The following is a 16,480-nucleotide window of genomic DNA, read 5'->3' as shown; positions in this document are numbered from 1 at the left end:
AATGACCTATGTTTTTTGAGCAGATCTTACCTCTGGCTGGGTTTTGATGAGCTGAGTTGCCGCATTAGAATGGGCCCCATGACGAGGAACTAAGGGAGGTCTCCAGGCAAGAACCAGCAAGGACACAGGACTCTCTGGTCAGCAGCCTACAAGGATCTGAGCCCTTCCCACAGGGATCCGAGGGAGCTTGGAAATGGATCCTGCCCCCATCAAACCCTCAGATGAGACCACCTCCCTGGCTGGTAACTTCAATGCAGCAGGCCAGGTATGATAACAAATATGTGTTGCTTTAAGCTGCTAAGTTTGGGGGCTGTTTGTTACACAGCGGTAGATAACTAATGCAAGGTACAAATAGCTTAAGACGTGAAGTTCAGCTGTGCTGAAGAGGACTTGAGGAACACCTTCCATGCAAGTGGCTCAGAAAGTCATGCTGAACGTATTTTAAAGGATGTTCATTATTAACGAGGAGTAGAATTTTATAGAAGTAATTTAAAGATACACGGCTCAGCTCACCAACCACATGAAATATGAATTTGTGTTTTATAACTGAAAGTTGAAAATACTAGAAGAGGCATAAGGTCCATATGGCAGCTCTGACAGACAGGATTTGAAGAGATTAAATGGAGCAAAACTCAGGTCTGTGGAATCTTAAACTTTCACCCCAAATCCAGCTATTCAGAGACTTACTCTGGGCTACTATGCTTTTATTGCACACAAAAATTGAACCTGATTTTTCTTTCAAATAAATTTTGCTTTCTTCTGCTTTTACTTATATTCTAAGTGTACAGAAAGATAAAATAGAAACCAAGCATTCAAAGAACCACTTAGATACTAAGTTTCTCTCCATGTTGCTTCTTTTATCCTGGGCTTATGTCAAAAACTGAATGCACAGAAGGCCTATGACTATGTGCCATGTTTCTTTGGATTTTGTCTTTCCATGCAAAACTCTCACAATGGGTTGAAGACAAGTCTTAATGAAGAGCAGGCTTCAGACATGGAGGGTGTGGTCAGCCCACAGAGAACATGCATCTTTATCCAGAAGTGATGGAGAGATAGCAAAGGCTTTTTGTTTATTCGTTTTTGCTTTTTAGGGCCACACCCGCAGCATATGGAGGTTCCCAGGGGTTGAATCAGAGCTGTAGCTGTTGCCCTATACCACAGCCACAGCAACAGCAACACAGGATCCAAGCCGCATCTACAACCTACACCACAGCTCACAGCAATCCTAACCCACACTGAGCGAGACCAGGGATGGAAGTTGTCTCCTCATGGATACTAGTCAGATTCGTTTTCCACTGAGTCACCATGGGAACTCCAGAGACAGTAAAGGTTTTAATCAGGGGGTGAAAGGTAGGCTTGATTTCCATTCTCAGGTGGTGATTCTGCTACCCCTTGGAGGATGGAGGCCATGACCCTACAAAGATGTTGGTACCCAGACAAGGTGGGGACAGGTGATGGAGAAGGATAGGACCACATTGAGATGCCACTGGTAGAACTTGGTCGCTGACCAGATGCAAGTGTCAGACAGAGAAGGCAGCGAATGGTCCTCCAGCCTTGATTTCTGGAAAGAGACTGGGGCCATGAGCTGTCAAAGAGCACAGTGAATGCAGAAAATAATTGGGGTTTAAGAGTTCAAATCCTCTCTATGCTAAGATGTTGCTGTTACAAGGATCCACTGTACATGTGTATGTTCTTTGGGGGAAAAAATTCCTAATTTTCTGTGCTTTTAAGGGTTAGTTCACATGAAGAAATTTTTTTTTTTGGTGTTTGTTTGTTTTTTAGGGCCTCAACCGTGGCATACGGAAGTTCCCAGGCTAAGGGTCGAATTGGAGCTACAGCTGCTGACCTACACCACAGCTCACAGCAACGTTGGGTCCCCAATTCACTGAGCAAGCAAGGCCAGGGACCAAACCCGCATCCTCATGGATACAACTTTGGTTTGTTACCGCTGAGCCACAACAGGAACTCCAAGGTGAAGAACTTTTTAATGGAAGTCTAATAGGACAAAAGTCCATAAATAACTATTAATGTCTGTATTAGGATATGACTTGCCAACTGTGTCGGTGATAGCTTCAAAATGTGCCTGGGGTAGAAATGAGTAGGCTACCATGAGATATACCACCTAGCCCAAGAAAGAATATTTGAATTTTTTTTTCTCTTTTGTCTTTTTAGGGTTGCACCCGAGGCATAGGGATGTTCCCAGGCTAGGGGTCGAGTTGGAGCTGCAGCTGCCAGCCTACACCACAGCCACAGCAACGTGGGATCTGAGCTGCATCTGTGACCTACGCCACAGCTCATGGCAATGCTGGATCCTTAACCCACTGAGCAAGGCCAGGGATTGAACCCATGTCCTCATGAATACTACTCGGGTTTGTTCACCACTGAGCCACGACGGGAACTCTGAATGTTTGAAACTTTATGTTTCTTAATAGTCACTTACAATCCTGCTGCATTTAAATGATTATTGTCTGAAGTAACCAGGACTTCTTTTTCCCCCCACAAACATGGATTCGGAGCAGTGTTTACAAAGATGTTTCAAATGAAGGAAACAGAGTTCGTTGATAAAAGTACATAAAAATGAAAGTGCTCCAAAATATTAAGAGCATAGCACATTAACCTCTGAAAAACAGCATAATGTACCACATGAGACAACGTAAACAGCCTTATTTTGGAAAAAAAAAAAAAAGCAAGGAAAAAAAACTTTTTAAAGCTATTTCTAAAACAGAATTATTATGAAGCAGAAAGACAAAAGAACATTTTCATAACCAGAGATGTAATTACATTAAATTTGTTCATTAAAAGAAAATTAACATTGTGGTTACATAACAGAAACTTTACCACGGCAACCAGAATGTTCCCAATGTATTAGCTTGATGGGGAAAAGGCTTATTAGAAACAGAAAAACCTACATTGCAACCAGGTTTTGTTCAGAAGAAATGTAGTTTTTCTTCCGTTCAAGCTGTGTATCATCAATGAATTTGGTTAATAAAATGTTACCTAATAGATGCCCTGTTTTAAAATCATAAAGAAAAACAGTCTGGAATTAGGGCAACGCAACTCCTGCTGGACCATGTGTTTGTACAGCTGTTTTGCTGGATTTAAATACCTATTTAGATTGCCTGTGTTGTTTTGTTTTTTTTTTCTAAAATATTCATGTCTTGTTTATTGAGTGAACCTGTGTTTGTATTGATGGTGGAAGCCTGCCTGGTGGTCTGGTTTGAATTTTATGTTCAAGTATGCCTAGGACAATTAAATGAACTGTATTATTTTAAGAGATTATCATGCTAAGCAACGTCAAAGAAAGACAAATAGCATATGATATTGCTTACATGTGGAATCTAAAATATGATGCAAGTGAACTTATTGACAAAACAGACTCACACGGAAAACAAGCTTGTAGTTACCAAAGGGGAAAGCGGGGAGATAAATTAGGCATTTGGGATGAACAGATACACACACTAGTGTATATAAAACAGGTAAACAAGGTGCTATTATAGAGCACGGGAAACTCTACTCAAGAGCCTATAATCACCTATAATGGAAAATAATCTAAAAAATAATATATAAGTAAGTCATTTTGCCAAACATCTGAAACTAATGCAATATTGCCAGTCCACCATATTTCAATAAAATTTTTTAAAAGAATATTCATTTAAAAAGGTATTTTTTTGGAGTTCCCGTCATGGCGCAGTGGTTAACGAATCCGACTAGGAACCATGAGGTTGCGGGTTCGGTCCCTGCCCTTGCTCAGTGGGTTAAGGATCCGGCGTTGCCGTGAGCTGTGGTGTAGGTTGCAGATGCGGCTCGGATCCCACGTTGCTGTGGCTCTGGCGTAGGCCGGTGGCTACAGCTCCGATTCAACCCCTAGCCTGGGAACCTCCATATGCCGTGGGAGCGGCCCAAGAAATAGCAACAACAACAACAAAAGACAAAAGACAAAAAAAAAAAAAAAAGGTATTTCTTATCATGCACATGGAGAACAGACTTGTGGTTGCCAAGGATGGGGGAGGGAGTGGGATGGGTTGGGAATTTGGGGTTCATAGATGCACACTCTTTCCTTTGGAATGGATAAGCAGTGAGATCCTGTTGCATAGCACAGGGAACTATTCCTAGTCACTGGTGATGGAGCAGGATCATGTGAGAAAAAGAATGCATACATGTATGTGTGACTGGGTCACCTTGCTTTACAGTAGGAAATTGACAGAACATTATAAACCAGCTATATTAGAAAAAATAACAATCATTATTAAAAAATAAATAAATAAAAAGATTTGCTTTTTTTTTTTTTTTAAGTAAGCCTTGCCCAACCTTCAGCCATCTGAAACCTTCAGAACAGGTGGGGAGACAGTGCTGGATGTTTGCAGACTCTCTCATGGTGCCCACTCACTTCTTCCCTGGCTCCTTGGTCCAGCTGAGATAGGGACAGAGGGCAGTAAGCCAGAAACCCAGATGTGACAGCCGCCCCCATGTTGTCACCGTGTCCATGTGGGGGTCTGTCGCTACAATGTGCAATAAAAGGGGTCCCAGCATGTCTAACCCCACCTTGTCTCTGCTCCCACACCTGACAACTCTCCACATCTGCCTGGAAACGAGCCTGTGTTGCTTTACAGCGAGCAAGAGGCACAGGCATCATCACAGAGCCAGAGAGTCCACAAAAACTGTAAAAACCAGGATCTGAAAGGCATCTGACATCATGTCTGAGCTCCTGAAGGGCATTTCTTCCCCCTCCTCATGGGCAGGGTCAATCTCTGGCTGCCTTGACCCACGCTGGGTACCTGGGCAAAGCTACCTCAAGATCAAGAACCAGAAAAGACAGGTGCACTGGTTGATTTAATAGCACAGATGCGCCCGCATTTGTCAAGAGATGCGATCCTGGGAGTTCCCACTGTGGCTCAGCGGATTAGGAACTTGACTAGTATCCACAAGGATGCAGATTCCATCCCTGGGCTTGCTCAGTGGCTAAGGATCTGGCATGGCCGTGAACTGTGGTGTAAGTCGCAGACACAGCTCAGATCCCTCGCTGCTGTGGCTGTGGCGTAGGCCAGCAGCTGTGGCTCCAATTCAACCCCTAGCCTGGGAACCTCCACATGCCACAGATGCATGTGGGGGAAAAAAAAAAAGAGAGAGAGAGAGAGACATGTGATCCCGGCTGGCTTGGTCCAGGAGTTAGGGGACTTTTTCAATCAATGGTACCAAAGGCCCTGCCATCCCGTAAAGACACAGCCAGGCAAAGCAGCTGAAAGAGAGCCCATCCCTGGAGTTCACAGCAGCAGAAAAATAAACTCAACCCCAGTCATAAAAATAAGAGTGGATGAATTAGGCACCAACAGCAAAAGCAACAATAATTCATACCCTTCAGAAGCAATCAAACCGTGAGCCTCCAGGTGCCTGTATTTTCTCTCTCTCTCTCTTTTTTTTTTTTTTTTTTTGCTTTCTAGGGCCACATCTGTGGCATATGGAAGTTTCCAGGCTAGGGGTTGAATTGGAGCTGTAGCTGCCAGCCTACACCACAGCAACCCGGGATCCAAGCTGCATCTGTGACCTACATCACAGCTCACAGTAACGCCAGATCCTTAACTCACTGAGCAAGGCCAGGGATGGAACCTGCATCCTCATGGATACTAGTCAAGTTCCTAATCTGCTGAGCCACAGTGGGAACTCCTCCAGGTGCCTGCTTCTAACCACCAAAGTGGCAGGCTGTTACTATGCCTATTTTACAGATGAGCAAGGTGAGTCTCAGAGGTCACAGCCCCTGCTGGGGGATATGTGAAATGCGAAGGATGGGGTGGGGATCCGAGTCCAGCTCTGCAGGACCCCAAGTCCATTCCGAGAGAAGGGGGAGGACAGCTGTGTAGCCAAGACCGGGCCACAGTGACCGCTCAGCATGGGACCCCATGTGCATGGGGGAGGATTCTATTTGATTTTATACATGGCTGCATTACAGAAATCATTTATATATAATAGAAAATATTAATTAACCTAAATAAGCTCATTGTGTAAGTTGAACATTATCGTTATTTTTTTTGGCCACGCCCACAGCATGTGAAAGATCCCGGCCAGGGATCGAACCTGGGCCATAGCAGCAGTGACCACACCAGATCCTTTACTTGCTGTGCCACAAGGGGACTCCTGAAAATTATTTTTAACTATGATAAAAATCCACCCAACACAATTTACCATCTGGACCGTCTTTAAGGGTACCGTTCAGCGACATTAATTTCACTCATCTTTGGAGTTCCCTGGTGGCCTAGCGGTTAAGGGCCAGTGTTGTCATTGCTGTGGCTCTGGTCACTGCTATGGTGTGGGTTCGATCCCTGGCCTGGGAACTTCTGCGTGTCAAGAGTGAGGTCAAAATATAAAAAATAAAGGTATATTCATCTTTTTGAAAACTATCACCTTCCCTCTATCTCCAGAAGTCTTCGTCTTGCAAGATGGCAATGCTGTTCCCCCGCCCCAGCAACATTCTCCTTTCTGTTTCTACGAATCTGACTATGAGAGGTGGTCTACTACCAGTGGACTCACCCAGCATTTGTCCTTCTGTGTCTGACCGATGCCACCGACCACCGTGTCCTTGAGGTTCAGCCGTGTCTAAGTGGGCATCAGAATATCCTTGCCTTTTAAAGCTGAATCACATTCTGTGGTCTGGATGGACCACATCTGGCTTAGCCCCTCATGGGTTGATGGTGAGTAGGTAATTTTCAAACATAAAATACAGAACAGGAGAAGATCCCGTGGTGGCTCAGTGGATTAAGAACCTGACAGACAGTATCCATGGGGATGTGGGTTCAATCCCTGGCCTCGCTCAGTGGGGTAAGGATCCGGCATTGCTGCGAGCTGTGGCCTAGGTCACAGATGTGGCTCAGATCTGGCGTTGCCATGGCTGTGATGCAGGCTCGTGGCTGCAGCTCCAATTGGACCCCTAGCCTGGGAACTTGCATATACTATAGGTGTGGCCCTTAAAAAAAAGCAAAAAAAAAAAATTGTAGAACATGAGACGCCAAATAGTTAACCACTGTTAACTCTAGTCCTGCACTTCTGACCACTATTATAAACCTCCATTTCTTTTTTTTTTTTTTTGGCTGTTTGCAGGATTAAAATTTGTAAACATCTACACATTTTGAAATAGCTACACAGTGAACATGTTCATAACATGTTTGACGTGTGAGCTGTGTGCTGCCATCTCTGCCCTGAATGTAAGACATTTCATTTATGTACAACACAATGGAACACTTTTATCCATCATGTAACAGTTTCTCACTGAATTACTTTTTTTTAAGGTTTTGCACAATTTTTTTAAAAATTCTTTTTATCTTTAGTATACTATACTTGATTTACAGTGTTGTGCCATTTTCTGCAGTACAGCATAGTGACCCAGTCATACATAAATATATACATTCTTTTTCTCATACTATTTTCCATCATGTTCTATCCCAAGAGATTGGCTATAGTTCCCTGGGCTATAATTTTTTTTTTTTTTTTTTTTTTTGGCTGCACCTGTGGCATGCAGAAGTTCCTGAGCCAGGGCTCAAACACAAGCCCACAGCAGTGACAATGCCAAATCCTTAACCATTAGGCCACCAGAGAACTACCTCACTGATTTCTTAAATAACTGAAAAACAAAAATGCACTCTTGGTGGACAACATACGTAAATGCACACACTATATATACTACGTATCATATATACATACAAATACATACTACATATAAATACAAGTAACTAGTAACGTGACACAGTGACTAGTAATGTGACAAAATATGTATCTAACTCAGTTCATAGATCACACACATGCACACATAACACCTTGTCAATATGTTGACAAGGCTGTAAACATCCATGCTTGTAAAAGTGCACACTTGAGAGTTTTCCCAAATTTACAAAAGACCTTTTTGTTGCTGCTGATTCATTATTTTCATTCTAAGCAGCTAAGTGTCTTGTAGCCAGATGTTTAAACCAAAAGGCTCGAGTCTAAGACAAAGGAAGAGGGACAGCTGACATTCTCCACACATAACCATTCTTAATTATCACAAGCAAATATCTAGTCATGTTCTGAGGCTTCTCGGATGATATGTGACATCACGGAGCTTCGATAAAGTGTCATTTTTGTGACACGTGTTTTGTAAGGTGCAGATTGTGTTTGAGGATAAGATGTTGTCTTAAACCTAACCTGTGTTTTTTTTTGCCCAAATTAAAGAAGAAAATGCACATTGAGATGGAGTCCTGCGATCAAGGCCAGAATCTAGCACATTAACAAATGCGAATCATTGACATAAAAAAAAATCCCTGCTAGCACTTAATTTCTTTTCATTTTCCCCGAGCTTTGGAAGATGAAGTGTTTTGAAGACAGTGTTCTTTACCGGAGCTCACAGTTCCGTAATTAAGAGATGCTTCCCGCAGACGAAGCCGGCAGGAGGGAATTCTCACCATGCTGGTTACCACCACACACGCCCCCTGCTCTCCGCCAATCCCCTTCCACTTGGAATACATAAGAGTGAGCTCCTAAACGGGATTATCCCATCGCTGGTTCCGTCTTAACTCCTCCAACACATTCCCCAACGTCTCGGGACCTGTGGCCACTCTGTGGTTTGGCCAACGCACTCATGTAAAGGGCAGGCGTCCTAAGACCACTGTGTGGACGAAGCCACATCTCTCTCACTCTGCCTCATAATGTGTCTACTCAACCTCCAATCCTAAATGCTTTGCTATTCTCCACCCATGAGGCTCCCCTCATGTTCCCACCTATTCACAAGCCACTGAGCTCTATGAAGAAAGCTCTGTGCCACAGCGGTCCTCAGACCTCTGAGGAAGGTGAAGAACCTAGAGCTTTCCTCCCTGGGATGTTGAGCATCACCCTAGCTGGAGAGGTCTTGGTGCTGGACAAGAGGGAAGAGATAGTTCACTACATAGGAACCTGAAAGGAAGGGTCAGAAGACCTGGTTTGGATGAGCTGTCTAGGGGTCAGTGTGACTTCAAGAAAGGGTTTGATAAGAAAAGCATATACAGAAACCACCATGGCCGGGATTCTCCCCACATTCGTGTGTTAAAAGGCTCACTCCCAACGCGATGATATTTTTTCTTTTTTCTTTCCTTGTCTTGCTTTTTAGGGCCACACCCATGACATATGGAAGTTCCCAGGCTAGGGGTTGAATTGGAGCTGCACCTGCAACAGCCACGCCAGACTGAAGCCTCATCTGTGACCTACACCAGAGCTCATGGCAACAACGTATCCTTAACCCATCAAGCAAGGCCAGGGATCAAACCCGTATCCTCATAGATACTAGTCAGTTTTGCTTCTGCTGAGCCAAGATGGGAACTCTCCATTGCAATGATATTTTGAGGTGGAGGTTTGGGGAGGTGATGAGGTCAGGAGGGTGGAGTCCTCATGAACGGGATTAGTGCCCTCATAAGAGCTCCCCGGCCCCTTCTGCCAGGTGAGGAGGTGACAGGGGGCTATCTGCCGTATGCGGACAGTCTGGGGTCTCCTTCTAGAGTTCTCTGTGGTTCAGAGCTGGAGCTGATGGTAAGTGCTACTCTGCCTACAGAAGTCATGTCTGCATACAGTTTTCTCAGGGACCTCAAGGGAAGGAACAGACACTGGATCAAGACAGATTTGGGGTTATGTGCATACTGTAGAGTCCCTTCGTCAAAACAGCAAAGCATACCCAAATCTCATCAAAATTTCTTTCTTTCTTTTTTTCTTAATGGCTGCACTTATGGCACATAGAAGTCCCCAGCTAGGGCTCACATCAGAGCTGCAACTGCAGCCCTCATCACAGCCACAGCAACGCAGGATCCAAGCCACATCTGCAACCTGCACCATAGCTTGTAGCAACACCAGATCCTTAACCCACTGAGGGGGGCCAGGGGTTGAACCTGTATCCTCACGGAGGCTATATCGGGTGCTTAACCTGCTGAGCCACAGCTGAAATGCCTCATCCCAATTTCTAACATTCAATATGAACAACTGGGCCTGTGTTACAGGCAATCAGAGAGAATGAAAATGCATGAGGGGAAAAGACAAAATAGGAAGCAGAAGGTCTGCAGCAGAAGAAAAAGGGAGGGGTCTGGAAGGGGTGTGAGGGGTTTCTTTCCATCCTGACACTGGCACCTGTGCTGTAAATATCAGTGTTGCCATCCCTGGGTCCTCAAACTTCCATAACAGGGATGACAACAGTTCAGGGGGGCGATGACTTGAGAAAGAGGAACATTCTTGCAGCTACTAGGATCAGGGCCCAGCCTGACCAATTTAACAACCAGATTAGGGCACAAGACAAAAACAGCTCAAAACAAGCAGGACATGCCTGCTATAAGTGCATAGCCAGCTGTCACTCCTAACTGCACACTTCAGCTATCTAACCCCTCTGCATTGAAGGCATTTCACAGAAATGATAATCAGCCTGCCTGTCTTTCCAGGGAAGCTGGGGATGGCCCCTCCTCAGTGATCACATAATCGCTGCTGGTTTTTTAGAGATGATAAATATGTACATATGGCTGTGAGGATCTGTCAGCAGGATGCAGAGGCATATCTCTTTTAAAAAAAAATGGCTTTGGGGAGTTCCTGTTGTGGCTCAGCAGGTTAGGAACCTGACTAGTATCCATGAGGATCCAGGTTCGATCCCTGGCCTTGCTCAGTGGGTTAAGGATCCAGCATTGCCTCATGCTGCAGGGTAGGTCACGGATGCAGCTTGGATCTGGTGTTGCTATGGCTGCGGTGTAGGCCAGAAGTTGCAGCTCTCATTTGACCCCTAGCCTGGGAACTTTCATATGCTGCAAATGTAGCCCTAAAAAGAAAAAAAAAAAGGCTCTGGAAGTTAAGATGGTACATGGCCTGATCCTGACCCCAGCGATCCCCCAGGTCCAAAGCGAGCCAGAGGAAGATGCAGGGTGAAGTGTGTGCCCAGTGATGGATTGATCACATCCTGGATGGAGAGTCTGCAGACAACCTGCCCCAAGGCCTCAGGGAAATGTGAGCCAGCCTGATGCTTACAATCAGATAAGGGTGTCCTCCAGCAAGCATCCCAGTTTATACCGCATCCACCAAACAGTGCTGGACTCTGCCCTCCATCCTCCTGTCCAGGGAAGCAGGCTTCTGTATGAGAATGCAAGCACATTCATTGTCCTCCATTGGTAATGCCTTTTGGACAAATACCATCTCCAGGCTTTGCCAATCCATAAAGAGGATTAATAAGGAGTCATTCAAAACCACCTTTGGCTAAAGGGCCATTCTGATAGAAATGTAGAAGTGGATCCATTCTCTATGCCAAGTTCACAGAGAACCCCCTAGGCTGAGCAGAAGACATGGGTGCAGGGAAACATGATCTTCAGATCTGCTATTTGGGGGAGCATCCCTTGTACGGAGATGCAACAATGAAAATCTAGATGATCCAGGGCATTTTGTGAGAGTAATGGTCCCTGGGTGAAACGATTCTGTGAAAGTGAGTCTGGGTATCACGTTGAGAGCATCCTTCCCCACACCCAGCTCTGTTCTCTGGGATCACTTCCACAGCAGGTGTCCTTGCCGAAAAGCATCTTCTAGGCAGCAGACATGTTCTTGGCAAGGATTCTTACTGGTGAAGGCTGCCTGAGTTTCAAGGTCATTATCACTTGCTGACAGACAGTGGTAACAACAGTAAACTGAGAAGATCTGCATGTGTTGAAGCAGCAACACAGTTCTACTTGACAACAGAATAGAACTCTACAGAATTTATTTCCTAATAATGGCAGTTCCCACTTTATTAAAGGGGTGCCCAGTACCATCATCAGGTATCTGGCTGCATTAGGGAAACATCCTGAGAGAGGTACTTAGTGATGAGCAGGGCCAGCAGGGTGATGATGTCAGTTTATAAACAATCAGATTTTTTTTTTTTTTTTTAGGGCCAAACCCAAGGCACTTGGAGGTTCCCAGGCTACAGGTTTTATCAGCCTATGCCACAGCAATGTCAGATCCAAGCCACGCCTGTGACCTACACCACAGCTCATGGCAATGCTGGATCCTTAACCCACTGAGTGAAGCCAGGGATCAAACCTCCATCCTCATGGATTCTAGTCTCATTCATTTCCACTGAGCCACGATGGGACCTCCCCAACCAGGGAATTTTTAAGTAAAAAAAAAAAAAAAAAAAAAGGGAAGATGCAGTGATCCAGTTATCCTACTCCTGGGCATATACCTGGAGAAAACTGTAATTTGAAAAGATACATGCACCCCAATGTCCATAGCAGCACTATTTACAATAGGCAAGACACAGAAACAACCTAAGTGCCCACAGACAGAGGAATGGATGAAGATGTGGTCCATATACCCAGTGGAATACAACTCAGCCATAACAAAGAATAAAGTAACGCCACTTGCAGCAACATGAATGGACTTACAGATTATCATACTAAGAAAGTCAAATACAAATATCGCAATAGTACTTATGTGTGGAGTCTTAAAAAATGGACACACACTTATTGACAAAACAGAAAGAAACTCGCAGACATAGAAAACAAACTTCGGGTTACCAAAGGGGCAAGAGGGGGAGTTCCCGTTGTGGCGCAGTGGTTAACGAATCCGACTAGGAACCATGAGGTTGCGGGTTCGGTCCCTGCCCTTGCTCAGTGGGTTAACGATCCAGCGTTGCGGTGAGCAGCGGTGTAGGTTGCAGACGCGGCTCGGATCCCGAGTTGCTGTGGCTCTGGCGTAGGCCGGTGGCTACAGCTCCGATTCAACCCCTAGCCTGGGAATCTTCATATGCCGCGGGAGCGGCCCAAGAAATAGCAACAATAACAACAACAACAACAACAACAACAACAAAAAGACAAAGGGGCAAGAGGGAAGGCATAAATGAGGAGTCTGGGATTAATAGATACACACGACGACACCAAAAACAGATAAACAACAAGGATCTCCTGCATGGCAGAGGGAACTCTACTCAATATTTTAAAATCAGCTATAATGCAGGAGTTCCTGTTGTGGCTCAGTGGCAATGAGGATCCATGAGAATGCAGGTTCAATCCGTGACCTTGTTCAGTGGGCGAAAAGGAATCTGTCATTGCTGTGAGCTGTGGTGTAGGTTGCAGACGCAGCTCAGATCTGGCATGGCTGTGGTTCAGGCCGGCAGCTATAGCTCCAATCTGACCCCTAGCCTGGGAACTTCCACATGCTATATGCGTGTGGCCCTAAAAACCATACATACATACAAACATATATGTTTAAAAAAAATAAAGCACACACAAATACACATACACCTGTACACTTGAAACAAACACAACACTGGAAATCAACTATACTTTAATGAAAAATGAGTAGTTAAAATAATCTAAAAAAAAAAAAAAAGAGGGTTCCCATTATCATCATAGAACATCCAGCTGTCTTAAGGAAACATCTAGAGAGAAGCACTTAGTGAATTAGGAGGCCAAGCCAGGTGACGGTGTCATCTGATAAACAGCCAGGGAGTTTTTAAGCAAAGAAAATAAAAAGGGGGAAGATATGACAAACTAGAGACTGGTTAACTCCCGATGCATCTGCTGCGAGATTCTAGAATTAATATCTCTTTTTTTCTTTTTTAGGGCTGCATCTGCAGTATATGGAAGTGCCCAGGCTAGGGATTGAGTCGGAGCCGCGTCTGCAACCTACACCACAGCTCACAGCAATGCCGGATTCTTCACCCACTGAGCAAGGCCAGGGATGGAACCTGCATCCTCATGGCTACTAGCCCGGCTTGGTAACCGCTGAGCCACGATGGGATCTCTGGAAGTAGTATTTCTAGAGATGGTTTGTGCACGCTGAGAGAGGTGGGTACACCCTGGGTACCACCTTGAGCTCACGGAGGAACAAAGCACACTTCCCATCCTTTATGATCAAGCTACCAGACCTCCTACAGCTGGTAGAAGCCACTGCAGACCAGTCATTCCAGCCCCAGATCTGGAAATCTCACGGGACAGTGTCTGTGACTTGTAGCTGGTAAAGAGATGTTCCCCAAGAGTGCTGATATGTCAAAGCAGTGCAGGGAGGGTGCGAGGTTTTGAGAAGGTACTCTACAACTCTGCTCAATAATTTATCCTCATGATTTGTAGGAAAGGCCTCGGAGACCATTTATCCAACATGTGGGGGATGGCTTGCGCTGTGGAAGAGAATCAAGTCTCAGAAAGAATAAAGTCTGTTCCTGGAACAGAAGATACAAACCAGCAAAAATAATCTCAAAAATAACTCACTTCTTTTAGAAGCATAATCATTGTCATCAGGACACCGACACTAAGATGGGGTGTGATTATAACGCATGGGAAGAAGATTTTAACGGATGGCACATTAAGTGTCAGCTAGGAAAGGGATGGAGCCACTCAGAGCCATGAGGTCTAAACATAATGCTCCTTAGGACACATTAAGATGAAGATGTTTTTGAGATCAGGAAGAGTGTTTCCATCTGACTCGTCACATGTTGGAATAATGTATTACTTTTTATCTTTGGAAGTTTTATTGAAGTAGAGTTGATTTACAATGCTGCAATCATTTCTGCCATACGGCAAAGTGAATCAGTTATTACTGTACACACATCCATTCTTTTCAGAATCTTTTTCCACATAGACGATCCCAGGATATTGGGTAGAGTTCCCTGGGCTAGACAGCAGGTGCCTCTTGGCCAGTCAGTAGCTGGAACAATTACTTTTCAGCTCAGATTGCTGCTATTATTTTGGGCTGTGCCCGCAGCATACAGAAGTTCCCAGGGTAGAGATCAAACCCGTGCCACAGCAGTGATAACGTGGGATCCTTAACCTGCTAATTCACTATGAAACGCCATCAGACTGCTGCTATTTAAGAAATAGGGAGAAGGATAAATTAGGAGTTTGGAACAGATACACACTACTGTCTATAAAACAGATAAACAATAAGAACCTACTGTAGAGTACAGAGGATTCTACTCAATATTTTATAATAACCTATAAAGGAAAAGAATATGAAAAAGAATATATATACATAATTGAATTACTTTGTTGTACACCTGTAAGTAACACAACACTATATGTCAACCAGACTTCCATAAAAAGAAAAGAAGTACAGAGGCAAACTGTCCCATAAGGTGAGAACAAACAGAATGCCTAGGGGTGAAAAAACTGTTTCACGTAAGTGATTGCTCAGGAATCAGGAACATGTCACCCAGGGCATAAAAGGCATTTCAGTTGACTTTCAACGTGCTTGAGCGGCTTGTCTGCAAAAGGCAGAAAGAAATCTGCAGCTGGCTCAGAGGCCAGGGCTAACCCTGGGTCCAAACTAAGGACCACAACCTCACAAGAGCTGCCAGACCACGAAATAATCAGCCTGTCAAATCCCATCAATCCTGCACCTGCCACCTCCAGGCGGGCACCGACAAAACCCCATCTGTCAGGAATACTGCAGAGGGATGACTTCACGGACAAGCAAAGCAGGGAATGTGAACAAAGTGCCTCATGTAATCCTTCCCAAGCAGGATATCCCATCAGTCCACATGCAAACTCATCATCTAAAGATGTACTGAAGCAGAAACAAACAAGAAAGAAACCCAACCAGCCTAGCACCGTCTCAGGCATCTATCCTCAGGATGCTTCCTGCTTTGCCTATGAAACAGTGGATTGGGTCTCCTGATGAAACAAACCCTACAGGAAGATGATAATGAACAAATAATTTGGCAACATAATTTAATTATGGGTCATTCGAATGTTTTGAAACAGCCATAAAAGCGATTCGCATCTCCCTAATTAGTTCCATTTATAACCCTTTCTAAACCTTTTCTTGTGAAGCCTCACAGAAAATCATTATAATCAATGGAAATTACCCAGCAACAACAGATTTTAAAAACAAGCACCAGAAATATGCGTTGAGAGAATACCCAACAGAAGCAGGTAGCGCCCGTGAAAGTCCCAGTTTGGATGGTTTCAAGGTTAAAGCAACAGGTGTTCTCATGACTTTTCAAGGCACCATCTCCAGGTCAGGGATGTAAGCAAAGGGTACAGAAGATGAAACTCTGTGCATTTCCCCTCCCTTTATAACAGGGAAGAACATATCTGACTCTCTAGTGGATTTGTTTCTCTTACTTTAAGTCTTGCATTCTAGGTTTTCTTTGTAGTCTACGGCTTTTGCTACAAGTTAATCACTAAAGAGATGTTGCCTAGAGCTTAAAGTATACATAATGGCCCATTTCTGGGAACCTGCTCCCATGCCTGAACATTAAAGGAAAGTATCTTTGTTGCACTCACAAGAAACATCCCCACCAGGCAGGAAAGAAGAAATTAACATATCCTCCTCCAGAGTCTGGCAGAACCAGGAAATATTTGCAACAATGTATCCCCTTTTGACTTTCCCTCCTCATCTCTACTCTTTGTTCCCTAAAGGAAACTAGCATCCAAACCCAGGCACCACAGCTCTTTGGGACACGCGTCCACCATTTCCTCGATGAGAATAAAGTTGCTACTCCTTGTCCCAGCACCTCGTCTCTCAAGTGGTTGGCCTGTCCCGTGGTGAGCTGTTT

The 16,480-nt window shown here is 44.6% G+C and overlaps 1 protein-coding gene across 13 annotated transcripts in view; it reads right to left on the bottom strand.

Moving 5' to 3' along the window:
- Positions 1-16,480, bottom strand: part of LOC146394453 (steryl-sulfatase-like) — a 201,537-nt gene that overhangs the window by 105,814 nt on the left and 79,243 nt on the right. The window lies entirely within an intron of this gene.

Source organism: Sus scrofa, chromosome X (assembly GCF_054392235.1).
Source record: "Sus scrofa isolate SSC_HxYL_T2T_F1_AM1 chromosome X, Sscrofa_HxYL_maternal_Yorkshire_Landrace_v2.0, whole genome shotgun sequence".
Classification (NCBI taxonomy): Eukaryota; Metazoa; Chordata; class Mammalia; order Artiodactyla; family Suidae; genus Sus; species Sus scrofa.
The sequence above is the reverse complement of the archived record's forward strand: the minus strand, read 5'-3'. Positions and strand labels throughout refer to the sequence as shown.